The 26,134-nt window shown below is 33.6% G+C and overlaps 1 long non-coding RNA gene across 1 annotated transcript in view; it reads left to right on the plus strand.

The window, feature by feature from the left end:
* LOC106021059 overlaps positions 1-26,134 on the plus strand; it is a 135,770-nt gene that overhangs the window by 785 nt on the left and 108,851 nt on the right. The window lies entirely within an intron of this gene.

Here is a 26,134-nt window from a genome sequence, read left to right on the forward strand (position 1 = left end):
GTGTGTGTGTGTAAAATATTTGTTTCATGTTTGACTACATAAAGTTAAAAGCTGAAAATCCTTAAAGTTTAAATGCCACTGGTATTATCTTTCCCTACATACGTTTCTGGTATTTTTATTCCATACCCTGAAAATCTTAGCTGTTTCATAACTAACTGTTTTTTCTGCTCTAATCTCTGTAACTTGTCTGAACAAGTAGTCCCCATTGAAAACTTTATGTTGTTCTTGCTGCATAGAAGGCCAAACCTCCCCATCAATATTTTGCTGGATTGGTACCACTTTCAGTTTCAACTGAATTATTTATTTACTGTTGTAAATTGAGACGAGGTTTTCATCTAGAGGCAGTGAAATACTGTTCACAATATGTGAAAGGAAATAAATTTCTAAAATACATTTCATGAGTTAAAGAAATCATGAAGTTGTAGCTAGTATGTTATAATTGGGTACAAATCATAAGATAAATCTAGATTAAGGCTTGTAGAATAACAGTTTCGATAAAAATAACTTCTGCATTCTTATATGGTTTTTCTTCTTAGTGGCTTCATTCTATAGTGCTATATTTTATTTATATTTATACATTTTTATATTTCAAAATATAGTGCTATATTTAGTATTTCACAAATACTAAAAATATGTTTCTGCTGTAGGCCTCATACAGCTTGCATTAGGAAGTGGTTTTGAAAATGGATACACATATTCATATTCTCTTTGTATATCTCTCTCCCACTTTTTAAAAACTGCATTGGTTTCTCTGATTCCAAAATTTGTGTCAATAGGAAAACAGGAATTAGATCAGCAAGAATGATTGAAGAAATATGAATCTGTAAAGATACTTGACATATTATCTTATAGTTTTTGCAAAGTGATGGTCCTTGGTATTTTATTTTGTTTTCTTGTTGGTAAATCCAAAACATGATAGACTCATATTTTAGTGACCAAAAAGCATATGTAGAAACTTGTTCAGTAAAAATTTAATTGCCAACTGTGTGTAAAAGTAGACATTTACATATGGACTGTGTAGCAGGAAACAGTATGGTCCTATTTCTTTCATTTCTGTTATAAATTTGAACACTTCTTTTTGCCTTTCTGTGTGGTGTGATTGTTGCACTTAAGTAGAAATCTGTGCTAATTTCAAGTTTGTCTCCCATCATAAATACTACTAGTCCTGGTCCACTAAGCGTTTCTTAACTGTCATTATATAATGAATAGAAAGTAGAACTTATTGAAGGAAGCAATATCAAGTACGTAACTTGTCTAGACAATTGGGGTAGTAGTTGTCCAGTAGGCAGCTAAATAAAAATTCACAGTCTTGAATTTAATACCTGTGTTTAGTTTGTGTTTCCACTTTTTTGAGACAGGGTCTTGATAGATAGCCGAGTCTAGTATTGAACTCATGATAATTCTTCCTTAGCCTTTTGAGTGGTGGGATTACAGGCATGTGCTACCATACCCAGCTGTTTGTATTTTCCTTTGAAAGCATTCCTGTTTTCTTAATTCCTACTTAATCACTACTATGGATAGAAAACTCTACATTTTCTGTAAATGAGATAAAAACGTATGACTTGAAAACATATACATATATGATTTTTGAGACAGGGTTTCTCTGTAGCTTTGAAGGCTGTCCTGGAACTCACTCTGTAGACCAGGCTGACCTCAAGCTCACAGAGATCCACCTGCCTCTGCCTCCCAAGTGCTGGGATTAAAGGCATGCACCACCAACGCCCAGCTAAAACCTTTTATTATATTTTTAGTATGCTTATATTCTAAGTGTCAAATACTGTTGATATTTTAGGAGCATAATTTTTCAAGTAGATAATACCTTGGAGGTCACATTATATAACTCTTCATTTTCCATGCTGTGATATTTAGAAAGCCTGAAGAATTTACTCAGGATGCCAAGATATTTTTTTTTGTCAGAAATGAACTTTCATGCCCAATTCAGTGTATACAGTTCAAAATTATACAGAGACTTTTTCCACGACAGATTCTATGATCTGGAAATCCTTGTCTAGACCAGGCTGACTTAACTCACAGAGATCCACCTGCTTCTGCCTCCTCAGTCCTGGCATGAAAAGCAAGCAGCTACTATGCCTGTCTAGACTAATTCTTTTCTATCAGTGAAGGTGTATAGTGCTGGCGCTATGATTTGGCTATTTATAAGGCAGTAATTGTTGTTGCCCCTTTAAAGAGGTACTAATCTCACTCCTTGTGGATTATTACTTTTTCAGAATCACTTTGGCTTTCTCTAATAACTACCCCCGCAACATCCGGTTAGTCAGCTCAGTAAATAAATTTCTTACTCTTGTATTGAGAACCCCTATTTACAAAAACAATTAGAATTATGAATGTGTCCTATGAGTTTGACTTGATGAACCACTTGAGGACAAAATTTTTCATCTGATTAGCACTCGATGCTTCTCAGTCATAGCAAATATAGTACACAGTAGGGCCAGCTGGTTGACATAGTCCATATTAGTTTTAAAAAATAGATATAGATGATTTTTTTCACTCAAGAAGTATGAGATTAATTTCCCTTCTCCTTTTCCCCCTCCTTTCTGGTATAATTATCATTACCCTGAAAGTTTTATTTTTCTTGAGAATTTTTTTTCTTGATGTATGCTGTGGCTCTCACATTTTCTAATTAACAGCTAAATTAAACTTTGTTAAAAATGTAGTACTCATAATAGGAATTAAAAACATATTTCCTTAGATTCCTCACTAGGATAGAATTTTGACAAAAATGGCTTATTTTGAGTCAGCGATTACTTATAGACGTGGTTAAACATATATTTGTTCAGGATTCACTTGTTTCATTTTAGTGAACGATTGATACCGTATGTAGGATGTTGGGGTGATTAGGCTGCTTTTACCAGCTCTATAAAGCATTCCTTACTTAGGTGACATGTTTCCCTGACTTTGTTTTTTTGGTCCTTACCCAGACAATTATCAGCTTTTCAAATTTCTACGGATATGAAGATTTACACCTAGTCATCAGTGGGACCCCATGAAGTCAGCCAGAAAGTCTATATCCACTTACGTATCTTTGTAAACCTTGCTGGATTTTGAATGTATGTGAAAAATTAATTAAATATCTGTAGACTATCTTCTGCCAGGTACTATGTTAGGCAACTGAAAACAAAGATGGGCCCTGCAATTTCTTGTAAAGAGATTTCTTAATTGTGTAACATAGATGTATTGGTCAAATCTTTATTTTTTTTTACTGAAATAAATTTTATATTAACAGTATTAATATTTTTTTATCATTTTTTATTTTAATTTTAAATAGCTTGTTTTACATGTCAATCCCAGTTCCCTCTCCCTCCCATCCTCCCGCACTCCCCTTCCCCCTCCCTCCCACCCTATTGCCAAATCCTTCCACATAGGGGATATCTAGAGTCTGTCATTTTACTCTTGGTAGGGTCCAGGCACTCCCCTAAGAGTCCAGGCTGAGAGAGCATCTCTCTTTGTGCTATAGGCACATGAAGACAGTTTGTATACCAGGGATAGACACTGATCCACAGCTCAGGGCCCCATAGGTTGTCCAGGCCTTCTCACTGACACTCACATTTGGGGGGTCCAGATCAGTCCCATGCTGGCCTCCCCACTGTCGGTCTGGGGTCCAAGAGCACTCCCCTGTTCAGATCAGCTGTCTCTGCTGGTTTTGCCAGCCCATTCTTTGCCAATTTGCTCATCGCTCCTCTCTCTCTGTCACTGGGTTCCTTGGGTTCAGTTCAGTGATTAATTGTGTGTTTGCCTCTGCTTCCATCAGTCACAGGATGAAGGCTCCCGGATGGTTATAGACATCAAGTTCATTATCAGGAATGGGCATTCGAGGTGGTCCCTCCACTATTGCTTAGCTGGCCAATTGGTGTTATACCTTTAGATCACTGGAGGTCACTCTGGTGCCTGATCTGTCTTCGATCCTATGATTCCCTCTTCCCCCTATTCTACCCCCACCCCCTCAGCTTTCTGTTCCCCCATGACCAACTCCCTTCCTCTTTACCCCCTCTATTCTTCCCAGGTCCCACTCCCCCCCACCCCTTGCCGTGTTCCCCATCCATTCAGAGGATCTTGTCTCCATCCTCTTCTCTTGGGTACTATGCATATATGCATATCTTTTAGGTATATTGTTAGGTGGGAAATGGCTGTTTTGGGACATTATTACTGTATTTTATTAAATAGACTAATATAAGAAAATTTCTACATAATATTATACTTTAGGGATTTTCAGTTCATACATATAGCTTTAGACTATGAAAGTCATTTATAGTAGCTACTGTTGCTGGGTTTTTATCTAAATATAGTTCTTTGATTTGAAGATCAATAAAAATGTTTACTAAGTTTTCAAATTAAAAATGGCAATTCTTTCTCTCCAACTTTAATGTTTTGCTCTCAAAACAATTTTTTTTCCTGTTAAACCCTATATAGCAGGTAAGCCTTTCATGGTTTTCTTGAAAGGTATACATTTTCAGTTTGAGTGCTTAAATTTTTGTACCATATTTTAAACAACTTTTGCAATATAATTGAAGTCCAATAAATTAGTACCTACTTTTTATGAGTTTCAGAATTTTTAGTATATATTAGGCATATTTTCTTCAAGATCCTTATGAAAATAACTTTTATTTCTAAAACAATTAACATGTTTAATACTGCTTATGTGATATTGCTTATATGGTTTTAATAAAATGAGTCAGAACTTTAATAGATGATTTCTTTAAAAAGCAAAGAATCCTAGATCACTTTCTTTAATAGCTGTAATACATAATTGAAAACTACCTTGGAGAGAAAAAGATACATTTGTTTCTTAGTTTTTACCATGTATATTTTAGAATAATGTTGACTCACAATGGAAGAAAAGGGGTGGCTGCCTCTTCTGGCTATTTTAATACTGTGAGAAGCAAATTGATTTTAAATGGTAAATTCTGAACTCTTTCACATTGTTTCTATTTTAGTAATACTTATTATTTCTTGTAAGTGTGTAGCATCTAAGTGACAATACTAGTTTTACCCAGTTTTTACATCTGCATGATTAGGCCATGTTCCATATGAGGAAACTGTTTACCAACCAAGTTACTTTTTATCAGTAGACAACACTAAGCACTATTAGACATAGGGCACCTCTTAGTTCAAAATACAATCATGGTAAAGTGTTTTATCAATATGTACTGTGGAAAGATTTAGTAAGATTATGGTTTTGATAACTTTATAGGTAGGATGATAGAAAAACTGAGAAGTTTACAGGATGGATGGGAAAACAAATCAAACACCAGTCTCTTATAGGATATAGCCCAGAGTGCACAAAAAACAACCAAACCCCAGTCTCTTATAAGATACAGTCCAGAGTGCAACCTAAAGCTTAAATAAAGTAACATAGCAAATTAACATGACAAAATTCTTTTTTTGACCTTCCTTTAGTGTTTTGCTAAATGAACTTGGATGTTACAACAGCAATTTCTAGCAATTTTTATACAAATTTTTTGCTAGTGGAATGCCACAAAATAACAGGATATTTAAAAGCAGCTGCCAAATTAAAATGCTCTTAAATGCAGTAAGCCAGAGGTTTTTTTGTTTTTTGCTGTTTCCACTTTCTTTAAGGAAAAAGATTAATTAAATCAAAATGTTGTATTTTGTTATTCAGTTCATCTCTATGTACCTTCTTAGCAAATGTATGTTCATACTGTATGCTCATGTTGACGGTCTTTCCATGAACAGTATACCAGTGTTTGGAAACATTTTTATGTGTTAAGGAAATTTATGTTTCTGCTGTAGGTAAGAATAGATAATTACAAATGGTTTCTAACATATAAGAATAATTTTTAATAAATGGAAAAGACTAAGTCTGGTCCGAAATAATTTTTTTAGATGACCTAAAAATAAGGTAAAAGTAAGAATTCTGCCTCTTGAGCATTTTTATTGGAGGTATATAATTTAATGTTGGAATAGCTCACTATGTTTATAAAGAGAGAAGATATTTCTAGATCAACACACATTAATATTTATTTTCTAATATATGTAAACATAGTGGAAATATCAGTGGCTAATGATGTTGTAGTATCTGCAAAGCTTATACTTCATTCCAAGTTGGATCTGATGAATTTTCATCTAACATAGTTGGCCTATAAAACTTTCTCTTAGAGAACTTCTCATTAAATCTCAGAGAACTGAACAGATTATTAGAACATAGTACTTTAAAGAAGTAAAATGAGTTGTGTAATCAACCATCAACCTTGCAATGATGCAAAATCTGTAAATTGGTTCTTTGCTAAATTCTTTGTTAAGTAAGAAGATTTAGCAATCTGGATTTTTTTGGTTGGTATTACTGTTAAAACTTAAATTCTTGTGCTGCCATTCTACCCCACTTCTTAACTGAATGTATATTAGAACCTAAAAGTAAATACGAAAATGTTTCCTAAGGCCTAGTCTTAAATTTTATTTGCATTTATCCTTGTAGCTATGGTTATTGTTTTTCGTTCATCATGAGTACAGAAATGTTATCCATTAATGTACTTACTCCATATATTATTAATATTAGGATTCAAAAATCATAGTTGAGGCTGTGCTACTTATTATAGTAAGTAAAAGAAATACTCCACAGTCAAGGAGAGCAAGTACTGGTGTTTTAAGTTGTTTCTTTGTTTGGAATATACTAACCTACAGTGAAACTGCCATATAAAAAGGAAAGGATTTTTTTGTTGGGGAATTAACTATAAAGTTTGTCATTAATAAATTTTACATATCAAAATATTTAGAATGCATATTATAGTACAGACAGAATTTTTTCAGCATCATTGCAAAACTATTTTCCTCTTTCCACATTAATCACAATGGAGTTTGTGCTAAAGGATTTTCTTGGCCATTTTAGAGACTAATCTAGTTAAAAGGTTTGTTTATGCTTCCCTTCTCTGTTCTGCTGATGGCATTACAATGCTGGCTAGAGCCAGACATCTAACTGTTTATAACATTCAAATTTCAGTTAAAGCTACAGTGTTTAGTTCACTATGTATCAGCAAACCATACCAGCTGGAAGGATTGCTGGTTGTGTGTGATGTTTGTGTTACCATAGGCTTTGGTAAATTTTGCATCTCCTCTAAGAATTTTTTTTTAATATAGGACGTGTTAGCATTTAATTCTTTTTATAGATGTATAAAATCAAATTTTTCTCTAGAGATAATATATAGTATTTTCTATTCTTTTAAAATTTCTTTTGATAATAATAAAGTCTAATATTTTTTATTATTTGGCTTACTTAAATGACCTAGTTTAGTTTGTTTGTTCCTTCGTTTGTTCCTTCCCTTCCTACCTCCCTCCATCCCTCCATTCCTCCCTCCTTCCCTCCCTCCCTCCCTCCGTCCCTCCATTTCTCCTTCCTTTCTTCCTTCCTTCCTTCCTTCCTTCCTTTCTTTCTTTCTTATTTGCTATTCAATTTATATGAATACTGGTTCTAGTTGGAAGAACAAAATAGTATGCTGTCTTTTTCACATAAAACTGGGAGTCATATTTTTCACGTATATGAAAGAAGTCTACATGCAAATAACAGATTTTAATTCAGCCCTACATACTTTCTGTCCTGTTATGCTTGCTGTTTATGGTTCTGTGTTTTAGTAGGTTGTTAAAGTTATTTTTTTCCTTTTATAAAGGTATAATGAATTTAAAATTTCTCCTGCTGCTTATCTAGTTTTGTGTGGCCTAGTCAGATATTGACTTGAATTATGTGTGTATTTATTTTAGTAGGTATTTTTTCTTAATTCATTGCTTCTTTCTAAAGCAATTTTACTTTTTTTATACATTGACTTACTGTATATATTGTAAAAATGTTTTTTTGAATGCTAAGTACATGCAGATATAAATGTTTAGGAAAGATGAAAATTCATATAGAATAATTGTTAGTAAAAATCTTTAAATAGTATAATCAAAAGATATATGTGACTGACTTTTTAAAGTAAGAAATAATTTCTTTGTTATAGAATAAATTAAAGCAGAAAGGTAAGAAACACAGTGTGATATCTGAAGACAAGATTGAAAAAATATGCAAAATGTATAGAGTTGTAGATTTTAAGTATATGGATGGATTTTTAAGAGAAGCTAGGTAGAAAAGTAAGTCAAATAATATGTACAATATGCTCTCATTTATGTAAAAATAGATGTAGAATATTCTTTTTAAGAATGTATGTTTGTACAGATAATATAGTGTTTATTTTCTAACATACATATCATGAAAATATAAACTCTGTCTGCCATCCATCCATCCACAGAGCTAGAATCTATGTACCAACTTACTTCTTTTATGTATAGACCTTATGTGTCTGAAATTCTGGTAGGTTAAAGAACTCTGTATGTTTTTAGTATTACATAGATTCGATTTTGATAAGATTTTATTTATATTAGCAAATTTTAATGAAAAAATTTATATATTAAAGTAGCAAGAAAAAAGTGACTCAAAAAAGTTGCAGACTTAATGAAATGGTTATGTGAATAGATTCCTGAATACCTTGAGGAAAATTAGTATTGTTAAATTCATCATAGATTTTTTTTACCCAATCAGTCAGACTGTTCTAGTCTTCTTATATAATACCCTGAAGTATTGTCCTTTCAGTAAGGAACAATGTATATATAATGTAACTTCTTATTGACAATCCTGCTAGTCTACCCTGATAGTGAAGGATGTCAGTTATTAAGTTTTAGTCTGAGATAAAAAGAATGTATAGACCTATTGTAAAACATGTTTGTTAGTGATAGGAATTACTGTATGTTTCCTGAAATGCAGATAACATACAGTTACCTGACACTTCTACAAAGTTTTCAGTATTCAGCTACTGTTTTGAATAGAAGGCAAAGATAAGCAGGTTTTAAAGAATAAGCATTTTTCTTTTAACTAAAGTATGTCCTTGAAAAATCAGCCTCAGAACTTGCAAAATTATATCCAACTGAGTATGTAAATATGCTTAGTAAAGAAGATATCAGAATTCTGTAAAGCTAATCACCATGTACTTTTTGGGAAAGATAAGTTAATGGGGATTTATACAGTGGAGAAATATTGAGTTGTTAACGAAAGAAGTGATTTCAGATTAGAACAAAGCTTATGAGATGAGGACATTGACAAATTTATTCATTTGTTTATTTATTTATTTTCAGTCTTTGGGTATCTTTTATTCATAATAAAAAATGAAAATAAACATGTATATCTGAGGGAAGTAATGACACATGAAAGACTTTAATTAGTGAATAAAGAGACAGACTTATTTATTAATTAATCTTTTGTTCTTGTTGTTTTGCTTGTTTGTTTTCATGGACAGGGTCTTAGTAGACCAGACAGACATGGAACACATAGAGCTATGCCTGTCTGCCTACCTCTGCCTCACAAGTGCCTTGCAGATTTGTTTTAATGCATTAAATACAAAGATTAATGTTAAAAATTACCTAGTAATGTAAGGATGTGATGAAAAATATTATACCTGTAAATTTCTTTCTTTCTTTCTTTCTTTCTTTCTTTCTTTCTTTCTTTCTTTCTTTCTTTCGTTTTTGTTTTTTGTTTGTTTCCCAGAACCTAAATCAGAAAGGAAATAAGCAGAAAATGGAAGAAAGTAATTTGGGCAAAAATTCCTGCAGTTAGGACCAGAATGGTTTCTGAAGCTCATGTGTCTGAATATGAGTTGGAAATGAAACACTGTAGTTCAGTTTTGTTCATTATAATTCATATTCAGGTTGATTCTTGAGCAGTTATAAATAATAGACTATGAAACTATGTATATTATGTATAGATGCTAAAAGGATAGCTTATGTTTTCTCCATTTAATTCATATATTTTGATTGACCTGAAGCAGTCTTACAGTTAAAAGCTATGGTTTTAACACCAGGATTTTATATTTTGGAGCATAGACAAATTTATTTAAACAAATACAATTTTGTTTCTCGATGAAAAGAGATGTAATTTATATTTTAAAATTGTGTTTCTTATTAATTTGGTATTTGTTGTCTCCTTTTTACCAGTAGGTTGCCATTACCTTTCTAAAACACATATATGTTGCTAGCTATTGTGTGCTTACTATATTATAGTATGGGCAAAAATTAGCATAGTTCTCTATCCTCTAAAACGAAACCCAGGAGGTGGAAAGACTATTAATAAAATGCATAATTAGGAATTTTTTGTCATGGAAAGTTGCATAAAGTTTACTGTTACAGATTTTGGTGGAAATAGGAGACACCTATTGTGAAGCAATGCTTAATTGTAATTTCTCTGAGAAAGACCTTAATAATGACAGAGAAGCATTTCCTGAAATGAAAAGCACAAAGATTGCTAGAGGCTTAGGTATGGTACGAGCTAAACTGCCAAGACACTGTAAGCAACACTTTCCTTGATCCTTAGGTCTAATACGGGAAAGTAGACAGATATTCTTTATTCCTAATGAGAAAAACCCACAATTAGTTATAGGATGGTTGTTACTAAAGAACAGTTTATTTCACTCTAAAACTAATGATGTACTTTCCCATAAAGTGATGGTCTTAGTTTCAGATCTCATAAGACTCTTTTAACACAGATTCATTGGAAATTATAAACATAATATACTTTTCTAGTGATACCTAGGCAGAACTTAGAAAACGAATTAAAATAATATGTCTTTGAGTATAAAAGAGAAAGGCCTAGTTGTGCTTGCCCAATATATATATATTATGAAGTAAAAGCCCATTTCAGGTAGTAGGCTAATATAAGTTAGATGATAACAAATGGAGGTAAGGGATATAATTGCGTGGGGCAACTTGTGAAGCTATTAAGCTGCTACTCTCTTTAGGACAGTAACACATGGAGCAAATCAAAGTGGAGAGAAGAAGACAAAACCGTTATAACCCTATGCATGTTCATCACTTCATAGAATGTAAATATTTTGCAAATTATATCATGTACTGGCAAGAAAAATAGGATTACATAATAAGGGTAATACAAACAGTAGCATTCTTGTTACATTCATACTAATATATATACTTAGAAATGGTAGTAAATTGCTAGGTTGCAATTCCTATCTCACACCATAGTGTTAGCCTTGAATATATTGAGGAGTCTGATTTGCATAGTATCTTTAAAGATTAAAATTGAAGAGATTTATTTTTTTAATATAACAATCACTGAATTACATTCATTCTATTTGAACTTTGGACGGTACTATTTTTATTAAATAATTAACAGTCTGATAACAGAGGCTCCAGAAACAGAATATTAAGAACGTGATGAAATTAATGGATTGAGTCAGTTGTTAACAGAAAAATATCCTGAAGACGTGTAACAGTGAAAATATATTTAAGCACTCATTGAATAGCTTGGGATAGTACATTACTTGAGGGTTGATAGACTTGTTTAACGCACTAATTTTAAAGATGAAACATTTGGAAAAACAAGTTTGATCACAATAATCTGGGATTCTCAGATATGGTAAATCATATTCCCTTCCCACTCCTGCCTTTCCCTCCCTTTCCCCTTTTTCTTTCTTATAAAATTACACTTATTTTATGTGTGTATGTGCATGGGTGTGCAAGTAGAAGTCAAAAAACAACCTACAACAGTGCCAGGGAGTCCTTTCCACCCTGTGAGTTAAGGACTGGACATGCCTTTAGGCTTCTGGCAAGTACCTTAACCCCTTGAACCGTCTTGCCAGCCAAGACTATGGTTTTCAAAGCATATTTTAATTTATAAAAAATAACAAAAATGTTTAGAGTTATGTTTTTATGAATACAACACTCTAAAAAAGAGTATACATAGCATTTATACATATTTTTTGTAGTAACTAGAGAAGTAGTCAGTTTATAGACCACCGCTGTTTCAAAAGATTATGAGAATATTTGACAAGAAAACTTACTGAGTTTAAACTCTGAAGGGCCAGCTGTACCTTCTAAGCGAGAATAAAGATTGGTTTGGGCATTACTCAGGAATTGCTATGTTCCTTTTGCTTATAACTTACTATCTTTGCAGTCAAGCATATTCCTGATGACACTAGTTCTGTGATAAATGAATAGTACCCCTTACCCCCAAGGATTCCTTTATCAAATAAGGTTAATAATACATGGTTATAATTAAAGAATATCAAGTTTATAGCATATTTTAAGAGCTATTAATATTTCAAATCGCTCATATAATTGCTAATAATCTACTGAGTACTTCACTGTGTGCCATGTACTATGCTACAAATTTTATAGGTATTGTATTTAATTCTTCTACTTTTAATCATATAGTTGAATATAAATGAATATGATCCAAACGTCTTTTGTTTGATATTTTTTCTCTCTTTTTTTAAAAAATTGAAAGTAGATTTTTTTTCTCACATAGTATATCCTGATTGTCTGCTGTCTCCTCTCAGTTCCTCCCCAACTCCCCTCCCATTGGGATCCCTTTCTGTCTCATGAAAAAAAAACAAAGACTTATAAAGGATAATAAAATTAAGATAAAGCAAAAACTGATACATCAGAATTGGACAAAACACACAGAAGTAAAAGAGCCTAAGAGAAGGCACGAGAAACAGACTCAATCATTTGCACACTAAAGAATTCCATAACAACATTAAACTGGAATCCATAATATATACACACTTGACTTGGTGCAGATCAGTCCAGGCCCTGGGCGTGCTTCTTCAGTTTCTGTAAGATCATATGAGGGCCTTGTTTTCCTGGTATCTTCCCTCCTCCCTGGTGCTTACTTACATTCTTTCTAACTCCTCCCCCAAGGAGGATCTGCATAGACTTATTTGATGGAGATATCCCATTTAGGGCTGAATGTTTCAAGGTGTCTCTCTCACTGTAAAATATGTCTGTATGTGTTCTCATCTGCTGCAGTAGGAATCTTCTCTGAGGATGGTTGAGCAAGGCACTGATCTATGAGCATACATAACGAATGTCATTAGGAGTGATTTCATTGTTACTTTTTTTTTTTTTAAGAACACCAGTGTTTGATTTCACCCAAGTCCCTAGTCTATCTAGTGTCTGGTTCTTGGTTCACAAGCAGTGTTTAGTATTGTCAAACGGGCTTTAAGTCAATCAGCTATTGGTTGGTTGCTTTCACAGGCTTTGGGCCACAATTGTACTGCCATGTCTTGCTTGCAGTCTGGACACTATTGTTGATCCAAGGGTTTGTGGCTGTGTTGGTGTTTACATTTCTCTTTTAGTAGCTTGCAGAATAACTTCCTGTACCAAACATGCTAGAACATAAGGATGAAGGCCCTGTGTAGACATCAGCTTGACTTCTTCATGTCCAATGACTTGTGTATAGGTATTGTCTTCCATAATGGGGTCTTAATGTCAGTTTGTGGAGAGCAACTTAAAGATTAGGCCCTTAACTGTTTCTCCCGATATTACCTCCCTTCTTTTCTCCCCTCCCCCCCTCACTTGATTCTCTCATTCCAGCTCCTTCTCCATTCATAGCTATCTATTCTGTTTCCCTTTCCTATCAAGATCTATCTTCCTGAGCCCCCCACCCACCCCCACCACAGTGTCTTACTCTATACCAAACCTCTGTGGTTCTACAGATTGTGGCTTGGTTATTATGACTTAAGTTGTTATATTTAATTTCCTTAGCAAGTAGCAAAAAAACATGCTAGGAAACAAGTAGGAAGTATTTCTTCATATTTCTGCTTATAAATACATAGGCAAATTTTCTGTAAAGAATGTAAAAGTGAAATACATACCATTATATAGCACTAGGGGAAAAAAAGGTCATAGGCTTTATCCATAGAGCTAAATGCTAAATTTATCATTGTGCTTCCACACCCTTCTAGCCACAGTTTCACTGATATCAACAATAACCCATTTTGTTCTTTTTATTACTAAGCAGAGAGTGCTAGAACTTTGAGAGATACCCCTTGACCTGAGAGCTAGCTCTATGTACTGCATTCTGGAATACATAGTGGTGAGCTACTGAGGGTCCGTGATATATTTTTTTATATGGAAAACTCTTTAGTAATGCTTTTTGCATTGTTTTGAGATTTAAATGTACAGTATATAAACTCTTAGCATCTTGTGGATATCCATTAATACTTTCCTTTTGCTTTTCTCCCATGTTTTATTATTTATGAAATTGTACAGTTCCTTGTAACTGAAGATCTGCTCTAATTCAGCTCTATGCTAACCTGTACTTTTCTAACAATTAAATGTTTGTGAAACAAATATTACAGAGAAAATGAAATAGTCGTAGCTAGCTAATGTGTACAGTCAATTCAGATTTCACAGCCTGGTTTTTGGAATCTTTTACCATTAATACAACAAAAATAGAATTAATCTTAATTTCTGTATATTAAATTAGTAATACTACAAAAATGGTTAATAGCATGGACTCTAGAACTAAATTTTTGGATGTGACATATTTTGACTTAGTCTTATTAATAAAATGGACCTAATAAGTGTGCCTTTACTAGTTTTGTGTGTGTATGCACTCTCGCATGCTTTAAAAATGCCTGATACATGCAGAGAGACCTAATTATGTACATTAGTGTTTTATATATATATAGTAATATATGTGCATAATAATCTGTGTACATTATGTAACTATATATAGTTTTATACATATACCTAATGTGTATAATTACATATAGCATATTGTATATGTTATAAAAAGAAAAATAATACGATTTAGGAACTATTACATGATTTATTTCATAGGATAAAATGAATTCAGTTTCATTTGTTTTTGAACTAGTTCTTTATTTTTTGTCATAAAGAGACTGAGATAAAGAAAATTCAGTACCTTTTGAAGTATGACACTAAGAAATTAAGTTGAAAAACTAAAATAGGAATGTGTCAGAATATTCACAATCCAAGTTATCTTCTTTGTCTTATTGAGAATTCAAAAAGCCTATCAGTTAGCAAAATAAATGCTCTTCAGAAATTTCATTTGTGTGTGTGTGTGTGTGTGTGTGTTGATGTCTTTTTCTTTAAGACTGATCCACTCAGAGCTTGTGTGAATAAATGCTTTAGACTCAGATGAGTCTAATTAAAGTCAAATGGTGGCCTAACTATTCCTTAGGATACTTCATGGTTGACTATCTTGTCTTTGTCATCAAATGGCTTTCCCTCTCTCCTATGAGCTAGTCAAACTTTCTTATTCCTAATGTTGTCTGTACTTTGTCTATATGGATTCAATGGATTTTGTGAACTCTCCTAGATGTACTTCAGTATTTTTTCTTTAAACAGGGATACTCAAGTTTAAAGGACATGTTCTGTTCATGAGGTAAATGCAATATTTTTGTTAAGACATAAGGGAATAGTTTTTTTAAAAAGTGTTTAGCTTTTCTTGTAATCTTTGTAATTCATATGGAGGTGAAAGAATGACTTTTAGGAGTGTGAGTCAGGTCTTGATTTCTGTGTATTGAGGCAGATCTCTTATTTCTGCTGCTGCTTTGTATACTGGAGGCTAGCAGATCTTGAGCTTCTGGTTCCTGTCTCCAGCTCCCATCTTAATGTAGAGTGCTGGGTTATAGAAGCGTGCTCTGCAGCCTGATCTCTACTGGCCTCTGCCTCCCAGCTTCCATCTTACTGTGCAGTGCTTGGTTCCTGGGAGCATGCCACTGCATCCTGATCTCTGCTTGAGTTCACAGGTAGATTGAGATGGTGTGGCTTGTGTAGCCAGCGCCTTTACCTACTTAGCCAACCCCCCCAGCCCTATAATAAATGGAAAGGATAGTCTATCACAGTTAAGATTTGACTAAATAAGGATTTTATCCTCTTACGTTATGTTTTCTTAATTTTGGGTCACTGTCTAAATTCAAAACCTAAGGGTTCAATATTTTAGTGTTCAAAATTTGGTTAGTATATTTAATAAAAAATAACTAGATGCATAATTATCTCTTTGATTTGGAGAAGCAAAACACAATAATATGGTAACATTTTCATAATGCTTGAAAGTTGAGTCTGCAAAGCTAGACATAGTAACCACAGGAAGCATCCCTCCTACAATGCATATGGCAAAGGAGAAAGAACTCAACAGACTCCAGACAAACATGCATACTAGAATTAAAAGTGATTTATAACCTTAGATTCCTTGCATCAAAAACTAAGACCACCTTCTTTTCAGATGTAAGTGGTGATTGGAACAGATTTTAATTCATAAAATTTTTCTCAAAGTAGCAACCTTCTGTTTTATACAGTTTGTAGTTAGCTTATAATGTACCATGTATGTTTTAAGCTGCATTGTTTTCTGCTGCATGTGTTTTGTCTCTTAAGAACAGGTGATAAGTTTTAATTTAATCTTGGGCCAAATTTTAAGATTTTTTTAACCCAACAAATTGAGCATGCAGAGTTAAAAATCATGAAAAGTTTCAACTGAAGATGTATCAAAATAGAGAATGCTACTGATATACTTAAATGTTTGTAAAATCACTTCCTACTTGGGCTTAAAAAGACACACAGAAACTCTATTAAGCTGTCAGAAGTCACTTCAGTAGGATAGTAACTAGAAATAAACCACCAATAAACTAATTAGAAACTAAAGAAAAATTATTCTGTGAGTATAGAACTCTCATTATTGTCTTTCAGATAGTTTATTAAAATACTGAATTGGAGTTATCTGTTGTCAAGAGTTATATACTAAAATGTTGTAATAGTGTAGTTAACTATGCTTGTTAGCTGTATTTCAGACTATCTTTTGTTTCAAGTTAAAGTTACCATGAATACACATCTCTTTCTCCTTTAGTGAACGTGAATACAATGGTGTTTCATACTGAATTGTTGTCTAGCTTGCTGTTTAATAATCAATTTATTCTACTGGTAAACATTATCTTCTTTAATTCTTTAATATTAATAAGTCTGCATCTATAAATCTGAAAATATTTAATATTTGGATAGTAGAATATCCAACCTAATTATCATTTATTTTTGTGTTCTATACATAAAATTGACATTAACTTTGCTGTATATCATACTTATTGTTCAGTATTGTGATAATGAGGCAGATGTAAGTAATTGCTGTAAATGACATTGATTGCTCTTAAAAATTTAACTCAGAGTTTTCCTTGTTTGCATTTATGCCAACCTAGCATATTATTTGGTAACTCACAATTTATTCTGTATGCATACATCAGATAATTTATTAATTTTTTCTCTTTCATTAACATAACAAAGCAAGACTTTTTCTTTGGCTTTGTATATATCTGGTTTTTTTTTCTGAGCCTAGAACATTGGTTTTTAACTCTTATTACATATGAAATCATTTATGATGATGCCTGTTGCTTTGAAGTCAGTCTCATGCTGTGTGTCCAAGTAATTTAATTGGTAAATCAACCTTTCTGTCATGCTAAAATATAGTCATTGTTGAAAATTATTCTTCTAAAGCTTCGGTATTCCATGTTAGCACTTTCTACTTTACGCTTGAGTAATCTTTAAATAAAGACTTTGCTACAATAGAATCTGTACTCTAGAACTTTAGAGAGTAACAGCAGGATGTGATGATGAATTCTGAAGACAGCATGGAGGTTCTTATTTCTATTCCTTGAAACTAGAACACGATAAATAGAAATATCTCATCTTGGTGCATCAGGGGATGAACCAGGAGAGTGACCTTCCAAGTGGTTAGGTGAAACTGAAGTGAGTTTCAAAGTTTCAGGATAGTAGTACTTTAAAAAGCATAATATCTAGCCATTCGTCTTCTCAAGTCCTTGAAATGGACTCTTCCAGAAATCTTCGTGGAGGCCAGTGTGAATGGCCTTCCCTAGAGAAAAGGTGAAATCCAGGCATTAAAACGCCACCATATTTTAGCAGTAGTCCCTGTAGTATACACATATATCATGTTTGCTTAAAACCATCATCTGTTTACTACCCAGTTATTCTAAATCAAGCAAGGTTAACGTGTTTGAGTGTAAAGGTTGGGGCATGAGGAGGGTGTTCCTTATATCCACTGCTTTTCTTCTACTTCTACCTATACTATATCCAAAATCAGCAAAAGACCATTAATACTTTTTTACTTGAAAATTCTTAAGGGACACTGATTCTCTTTAAAAAGCTAAGGAGAGGTGAACAGTTGCCAGCTAAACATCTGTGTTTCAGTTTTGAACAGGTTAAATGTCTCCATGTTATAATCTAAAGGTGAAAGTAAGGGAAAAAGAATATTTCCTCCCCTCCCAGTTTGCTGATTTTCTTTAAAAGTGAACTAAGACATAAAAGACAGGCAACAGTATCCTTTAGCCCATGAAACCTATTGGCAGCCTCGTTATAGTTTTCAGAAAATGGTGCTTTTGCTTTACAAAGTGACAAAATCTCTTTTTAAAACGTTTATGTGGGTACAAAAAGTAAAAATTTATAATCAGAATTGCTAGGTAGATTTCACTATGGCCTTGAAAGGACATCTGTGTTCTTGATTCTCCCTTTTCCCATTCTACATAATAACTCCTAGAATTACTGAGCATTCTAGTAAAAATGCACAGATTTTTCTACCTCTTGGTTTGAGTGCCTGTATAACATTTGAAGTTTTACCCATCTTTATATTACTGATGGGACATATATGCTGTCATGCAAAAGAAAACAAGTTTGTGACATAGCATACAACATTTCAGCAATGATAAAGCTGTAGGTAAATCTAAGAAAAAGTCAAGTAACCTTCCTTCATTCCTTCCTTCTTTTCTTCCATTCTTCATCTTTTTTTTAAATTATGTCCTTGGACATATTTAAAACAAGGACAATTTCAAAAATTCGTATTACCAAGGCCATTACATTATGTTAAAAAAAAGTGAAGCAGCTATATAATTCTAAAATGCTCAATGAATGTAAAGGAAAATATATCCTAACAGATTTGAGGATGAGATAAGCCACAGGCTAATAAGAAAACTATAGATGTCAAATTTCTCTCTCTCTTTCTCTCTCTCTCCCTCTCTCTCTCTCTCTGTCTCTTCTTTTTATTATTTATTTATTTATTTATTTATTTATTTATTTATTTATTTATTTTGGTTTTTGCGAGACAGGGTTTCTCTGTATTGGTTAGGAGGCTGTGGGTCCAGCCCGGCCTCGAACTCACAGAGATCTGCCTGCCTCTGCCTCCCAAGTGCTGGGATTAAAGGCGTGCGCCACCACTGCCCGGCTCCTTTTTAAAATTTAGCCAGGTCATACATAGACAGGCTGGGCCACACACACACTGTGTGACTGTGATTTGCGTTTGTATGTTACCACACTGATTTTTTTTTTCAAAATGATCTTTAGAAGAGAAACTGATGTAACACAATTTCCTTGTTTAAAATTTAGTGAATTTATAAAGACTGAGAGACCCAGTACAGCTGAAAGGAAGAAGGGGTGGGGCGGGTAGTGCTAAAGGAAAGCTGGCAGAGCCTCAGCATCTGGTTGCTATTCAAGGTTATTTTTACCTAAGCTTTATTGCTTCCTCAGGCAAGGTAGCATTTACACTTTTCATAGATCTTGGCTTTCTGAAAACCTAATGAAATCATTGGACTCTTGGGATCTAATGCCTGAATGAACAATTGTCTATGGGTTAGCTCAAATATACTTACAAACCGTAGACTTTCTGGACTACTGTTTTAGAACTGTTCCTATGCAGTGCATTGGACACATCCCACACATGCTATTAGAAATGTCAATCACTAGGCCTGAGGACTGCTATGATACCAACATTCTCTTTGGAGTCTCTGATGACAGACAGTTTGAGAGCTTTTCATGCACTAGCCCTACCCTTCTTCTAGGAGAAAAGTCTAGTTAACAGTTTAGTGATACTTGCTATGTGTTGTAACCACTGTTTTAAATATGGAAGAACATGGAAGAAAAAAGGTGACGAGATAGCAAGTCAGAAATACCATTCCTATGTCAGAATATTTCTTAATATTACTCAATTATTGAATTGTATGATAAAATTCCTCATACATGTTCATCTGTGTATTTCTTCTTAAAATTGATATCTTGTAAGACATGTTATTCCTCAAGTTCTTATCGGTGGAAAGTAAGTGAAAATGCCTTATACAGATTTAAATTATGGGATCAACTTAGTAATTGTCTCAAGTATTTCCAGAATGTGATAGCAATACTATCTGAAAGCTTGTAATTGATAAAGAAAAATCTAAAACTGAATCACTTCACTTTCTTAGTTTAACTAGAGACTAGTTACTTGCTCCAGGAAAAATACTAGACAGGTGAAGAATTAGAGGGGAATTTCTGCAGTTACTAGTCAATATTAAGTGGGAAGTTTTCCTTATCTTCCTCTTCTGCGTTATGCTATTCGGTATTTGAACACACATTGTATATGTTAGTCTAGACATTTTGAAGACTTCTGGCGTTAATCCTACAATGGATAACAGAATCGTATCTTCATTTATGCCCACCACCATAGTTTACATAGATAAAATCAGCTCACCCAGGGTTCATTGTTTTAGTTGGGGCTTCCTATGTCACTGATACAAAGGAAATAAAATGCAGGGTCTTCAAGGACTTTTTATATTCCCACAAAACTGTTTTTCTTCTTTTGAGGGAGATATTATTTAATTTGTCCTACGCTCCATGTTAGAGGATATCACAGTCTTCTGCTACTCCCTGTCATGCCTTCATGTTATAAAAATTGCAGTTGCTGTAATTCATTCTTTGGATGGAGAGTGGTAGTAAATAATCTCTTTCGCTAATTAATCTGTCTCTTGCTTTCCCTGTTTTTATCTTCTCCATAGTCTTGCCTTTTATGAGTTACATGTTCCCAAATAGAAAAATAATGTCAATATCTCTACTGAATCTGTCAGGATTATTTTTTCATTATGGTTTTTATAAAATCCCATGTTCAGTGTTATCTATCTTCAATTTAGACTTCCAGCCTGATCACCATTACTTTTCTCCTTTACTAATTTATTCTTCTCCTTGAATAACTGCTGTCTTTTCAACATGTTGTATTTTTCAGTTCTTACCTATACATATGTATTGTTACATCTGGTTCCATAACTTTACCCATGCATCTACTCCAACCTAGTTTTACTGAAAAGCTATAAATCACTTGTCACTCCTTGTAAGTCATCTCAGCTTATTCAAGCTTAATTTCCCTTTCTTTCTCATTTGTGACTAGTTAGTTTTTATGAACATCTGCTTGTATTGCTTCTTTATCCCAAGATTGTGAAGGTTTATGTTTGCTTTTATGTTTACTTTCAAATTTAGCCAGCATCTCACATCCTTGCACTGTTTTAGTCACTAAGCTTTGCAAGGATTCAAAGACAATCTGGATTAAAGTAAGGATGTTTTCAGCAAAGGGAATGGAATACAGTTTATATGGCAGTAGTGAGAGTTTTTAGAAGACGGACTCTGAGTAATAGCAAGTCTAGATGTTTCGTACCATGCTTGTACAGTGTTAGACAGGTCTTTATCCTAGCAGGACATCAAGCCTAGGGACAAAAATTATAAGCCAGTATTTTCTCTGAATACCTTGTTAAATACATGGGTTTATGCTACCCCAGCACCAAAGGTACAAAGACAAGTAAGAACGGGGTCTCTGCCTTTTAAGGAATTTAGAGTGAATAATTAAGACATATAGAAACAAGTTGACGTCATCTAGAAATGTATAATGGAAGTATCTGTGAGGAACAGCTAACTCACAATGAGAATTTCTCCCTTGTCAAAATGAACTCACATATGAAGCAAAACATTTCAATTGTGAATTGGAATTCCTTGGATAAATAAGATTGATTAGAGTGTCTTAGATTAAAGGAGCTCTGTGTAGGGAAACGTGGGTACAGAAACAGCATCAGATTAGTTAAGTAAATGAGACCCCACACAAAACAGCTCCATGGATGTGCAGTAGATAACTTCCATCTTGAATGCTTTTTGTTTATTTTTTTTAAGACAGGGTTTCTCTCTGTATCCTTTGCTGTCCTAACACTTGCCCTGTAGACCAGGCTGGCCAAATCTCACAGAGATCCACCTGCCTCTGCCTCCCAAGCCCTGGAACATTCTTTTGTTTGTTTGTTCGTTTTTTGCCAATTTGAATTTTTAAATATGCATTTTGAATGTAATCTTTTATCCATTGTTTGTTACACTTTTGCTTTCATTTGTAATGTAGGTCAGAATATGATATTTTTGTAGACCTGAATTCAAATTAAAATCCTAAAATATTCAACCTCTGTGAATAATTTTTTGCCCATTCAAAGGAGATATCAACTCTTTACTTTTCAAGGGTTTTTAGAAAGATTGGCGATAATGAAGACAAAGCTGTTGGGAATGCCTTGTTCTTAAAAATGTTTCAACAGGACTCAGGTGTTAATATGTATCTCTGGATAGGCATTTTGTTTTCCCCTTCACCCACTTATTTAAGACATGATCCTTTGAGAGCTTCATAATTTTTAGGAGCTAGAATTAACAGCAAGTAAGATACTACCTCTTCCCTTGTAAATTTGATAATTTTATGAGCGAATGTTCCTATGTCTGTTAAGCATTTGAGTCCTCCAGTGCATCTCTGAGAGAAAACTGAAAAATGACCCTGTCTCAGTTTGAGATGCTGAGATTGTGTATCAGATAGCATGAAGTCTCATCTAGCTTAATAAATTGCTAGAACTCAAACATACAGGAGCAAGGAAAAGTGATCGACTAGAAACTCAAGTGCCTAAGTAAGATTCAGCCCCAGTGGCAGGTGTGAAACTGCTCCTCTTGTGGGAAGTGGTTTGAAAGAAGCCTTTGCTGTTATTGTAAATTTCTGATAGCATATGTGATGGATTGACTAGATAGATGGTAATGTCAATGTATGTATACCTGGTTTTCATACCCTACTGATTATACTCATTACACAGCACACAGCTCTTCATTAACTAGAAGTCACGTGACAAGTACACTTTGTGGGATACTCCAGGAACTCATCTGTTCTTTGCCTTTTTTTGTTGTTGTTGTTGTTTTGTTTTGTTTTGTTTTGTTTGTGTCAAGGGAGAAAATTAGAGGACACTGGAAATTCATAGGAATCTGTGAGTGGGAACTGGCCACACAATAACCACTGTGCTCTCACTGTGCTTCCTAGCCCAGCTATATTTTTAACACAGGAAAGAATATGTCAGTCAGCTTGAATAAAAGTACAGAGAGAAAATAATTCATTTGTTTGAAAATGTACTCTGTATCTAAAACTGTCGTTCTGGCTTCAGTTTCTATCTGCCTGTCTGCCTACCTGCCTGTCTGTCTGTCTGTCTCTGTTTATTTAGATAAAGGGTAACATAAAGTCTGAAACTTTATTACCTTAACATATACCCTTCCTTCCTGTCAGTATGAGCATGGTCCTCTCACTATGAAAAGAAACCCTGTACCTTCAGCAGTAATATCCAGATCTTCACTGCCTCTGATTTCTGGCCACTTCTCTTCCTATTTTTAACTATAAAAACTTGCTAATTGTGGGCAGTTCATACAAATGGAATCATATAATATGTAGTCTTTTGTGTCTGGTTTCTATTATATGCCAGAATGTTTTATCCATTTGGTATGTATAAACAACTTTAGTGGGTGAATAAATTTTCCGATGGAATTGTATTGTACTTTATCCATTCATCAATATTTGATGGGTATTTAGGATGTTTTCGTTTTTGGATATTTTACATAATATTCATATGTACTCATGTACAGGTTGTTTTGTACAAATTTTCATTGGAATTGAATACGTACTTAGGGTGGAATTCCCTGGTCACATTGTGAATCTCTGTTTAACCTTTGAGAAACTCTAGATTTTCAGTGGTCAAAGCATTTAATAGCCATACCTTCACACACTCAGACCTTGTAGTGTTTCAATTTTCTACTTTCTAACCAAGGTATTTTTATATATTTACTTACTTACTATGGCTATTTTGTTACAAAAATATGAAATGGTAGTTCATTTGAGTTTTATTTTCTTTCCCTAATGGCTAATGTTCCAAATATCTGTGCTCTTAATATCATTTTTGCAGGTGTCTATTTTTACATATGTGCATGTTCTCACCAATTACTTTATACACTTACCCCCATACCAGCCCAGGCTGGCATTGAACTCAAGATCCTCCTGCCTCAGTCTCCTTAATTCTGTGATTAAAGACAGATTACTAGGTTAGCACATTTAAACAACTATGGTTTCTAGCATGTATGTCTTGTAATTTGTTAAGTTTATTAAGTATTGAGTTTCTTTGGATATAAGTATAAGTGGATTTATTTTTATTTTCATTTTTTGATGATTGATACAGTTTAAAAATACAACTACAGTTTAAAAATCAAACTGCTTTTTACTGTGTTGATCTTATAATCTCTGATATTGTTAAACTCATTAGCCTTTATTTTAGTAGAACTTTCAGATTTTTTAACATACATAAAATCATTCCATCTGCAAATTGAAATTGTTTTCATTTTCTACTTTTGAAATTATTAACCTTTATTTTATTTTAGTAGAACTTTCAGATTTTTTTAACATACATGAAATCATTCCATCTGCAAACTGAAATTGTTTCCATTTTCTACTTTAGATACTTATTTTTTCTTTACCCCCTTCCTTTCCTTGGCTAGACTCTCTAAACCCTGTAGAGCAGTGATTCTCAACATTCCTATGCTGGAGCCCTTTAATATAGTTCCTCATGTTATGGTGACCCCACCAAATTATTTTCATTGCTACTTCATGAATATAGTTTTTCTACTGCTGTGAACTGTAATGTTAATATTTATAGAGATAGAGGTTTGCTAAAGGGATTACAGTCCTTATGTTGAGAACCACTGATATAGAATATAAAAGATATAGAGTTCTAGTTCTTGTTTCTGATCTTGGGGTTCTCTATATAATCATGAAGTTCTTGTAGATATTCTTCACATTAGAAAAATCCCTAGTCTTCTTTTCATAGTCGTTGTAGTTAGTTATGTTTGTCCTGTACTTTTTCTGCTATAATTGAAATGAATGTGTTTTACTATTTTATGATTTTTATGTTTTGAACTAATGTTACATTAATCCTATCATATTTATTAGTACCTCTGGATTCAATTTTCCAATCATTGTTTTGTTGAGAACTCTTGAATTGGTAGCCTTAAGACATACAAATGTGTACTTTTCTAAAAAATATGATTTCCTTGTTTCACTTTGGTATTGAGGTCTCACAGATTGGGTGAGATTATGCTCTTTTTTTCTTTCAGTTTTTTGAAAGAGACTGAAAGGTTAATATTCATTTTGCATGATTACTTTGGTAGAATTCAGTAGTCAAACTCTGTGATTGTGAGTTTATGCTATTTCTAAATTATTGGCTCATTGTTTTTACTTGTAATCAGTACATGAAGAATTTTTGTTTTTTCTAGAGCTTGTTTTGATATTTTGTGTGTTTTTAGGAGTCTCTCCACTTCACATAACATAATTTGTTGCCATACAACTCTTTGATAAGTGTGTTTATACACATGTGGACACGTGTGTGCATCCATGTGGAGTTACCGGTTGACATAGACTGTCTTTACTTTTGTTTCTTCAGTTTAGTCACTGAGATGGGGAATTGGACTAGCTAACCAGCTTAACCTAAAGGCCCCATGTTTTACCCTCTGGGATTATAGCTGGACTGCTCCCATGTGAGCCAGTCATTGGTAAGGGTTGTGGGAGCTGGATTCCCAGTCCTCTGTTTCTCCAAGTACTTTATCTGCCGAGATCTCCCCAGCGCCACACACTGTATACAGTATTCTCTTCATGTCTTTTGTTTTTCTAAGGTAAGCATTGTTGCTCCTTATTTATTCCTGGTCTTGGTGTCCTCTGTTTTGCTTTGTCAGCCTAGACAGAGATTTGCCAATTTTGTTCATCATTTTAGAGAAATGTTTCCATGAAGCTTTTAGTTTGACTGATTTATTCTCTTTTTTTTTCCTTCTAATTTTGTTATCTCTGTTCTTTATTCTTGCTTGGATTTGATTTGCCCCTTACTTTTGTTAAGGTAGTAGGAGATTAATTTGAGATCTGTTTTATGTTGACATTTTCAACAGTAGCATTTCCTCTTAGCTTTGGATGCACACCATAAATTTTTCAAATGTCATGCTTTTATTTTCATTCATCACTAGGGATTTCTAATCTTCTTGATGATTTTTTTTTCTTTAACCCCATGGTTATTTGGGAATATATGTGCAATGTACACACATTTTAAAGTTTCTCAAGTTTACTTCTGGTTTTGTTCAGTCATGCTCAGAGAACCACTCTGATTACTCTCTTTGAAATTTTGTTGAGACTTGTTTTTTGGCTAAATATACG

The sequence above is a fragment of the Mesocricetus auratus genome, unplaced genomic scaffold (assembly GCF_017639785.1).
Source record: "Mesocricetus auratus isolate SY011 unplaced genomic scaffold, BCM_Maur_2.0 Super-Scaffold_100004, whole genome shotgun sequence".
Classification (NCBI taxonomy): Eukaryota; Metazoa; Chordata; class Mammalia; order Rodentia; family Cricetidae; genus Mesocricetus; species Mesocricetus auratus.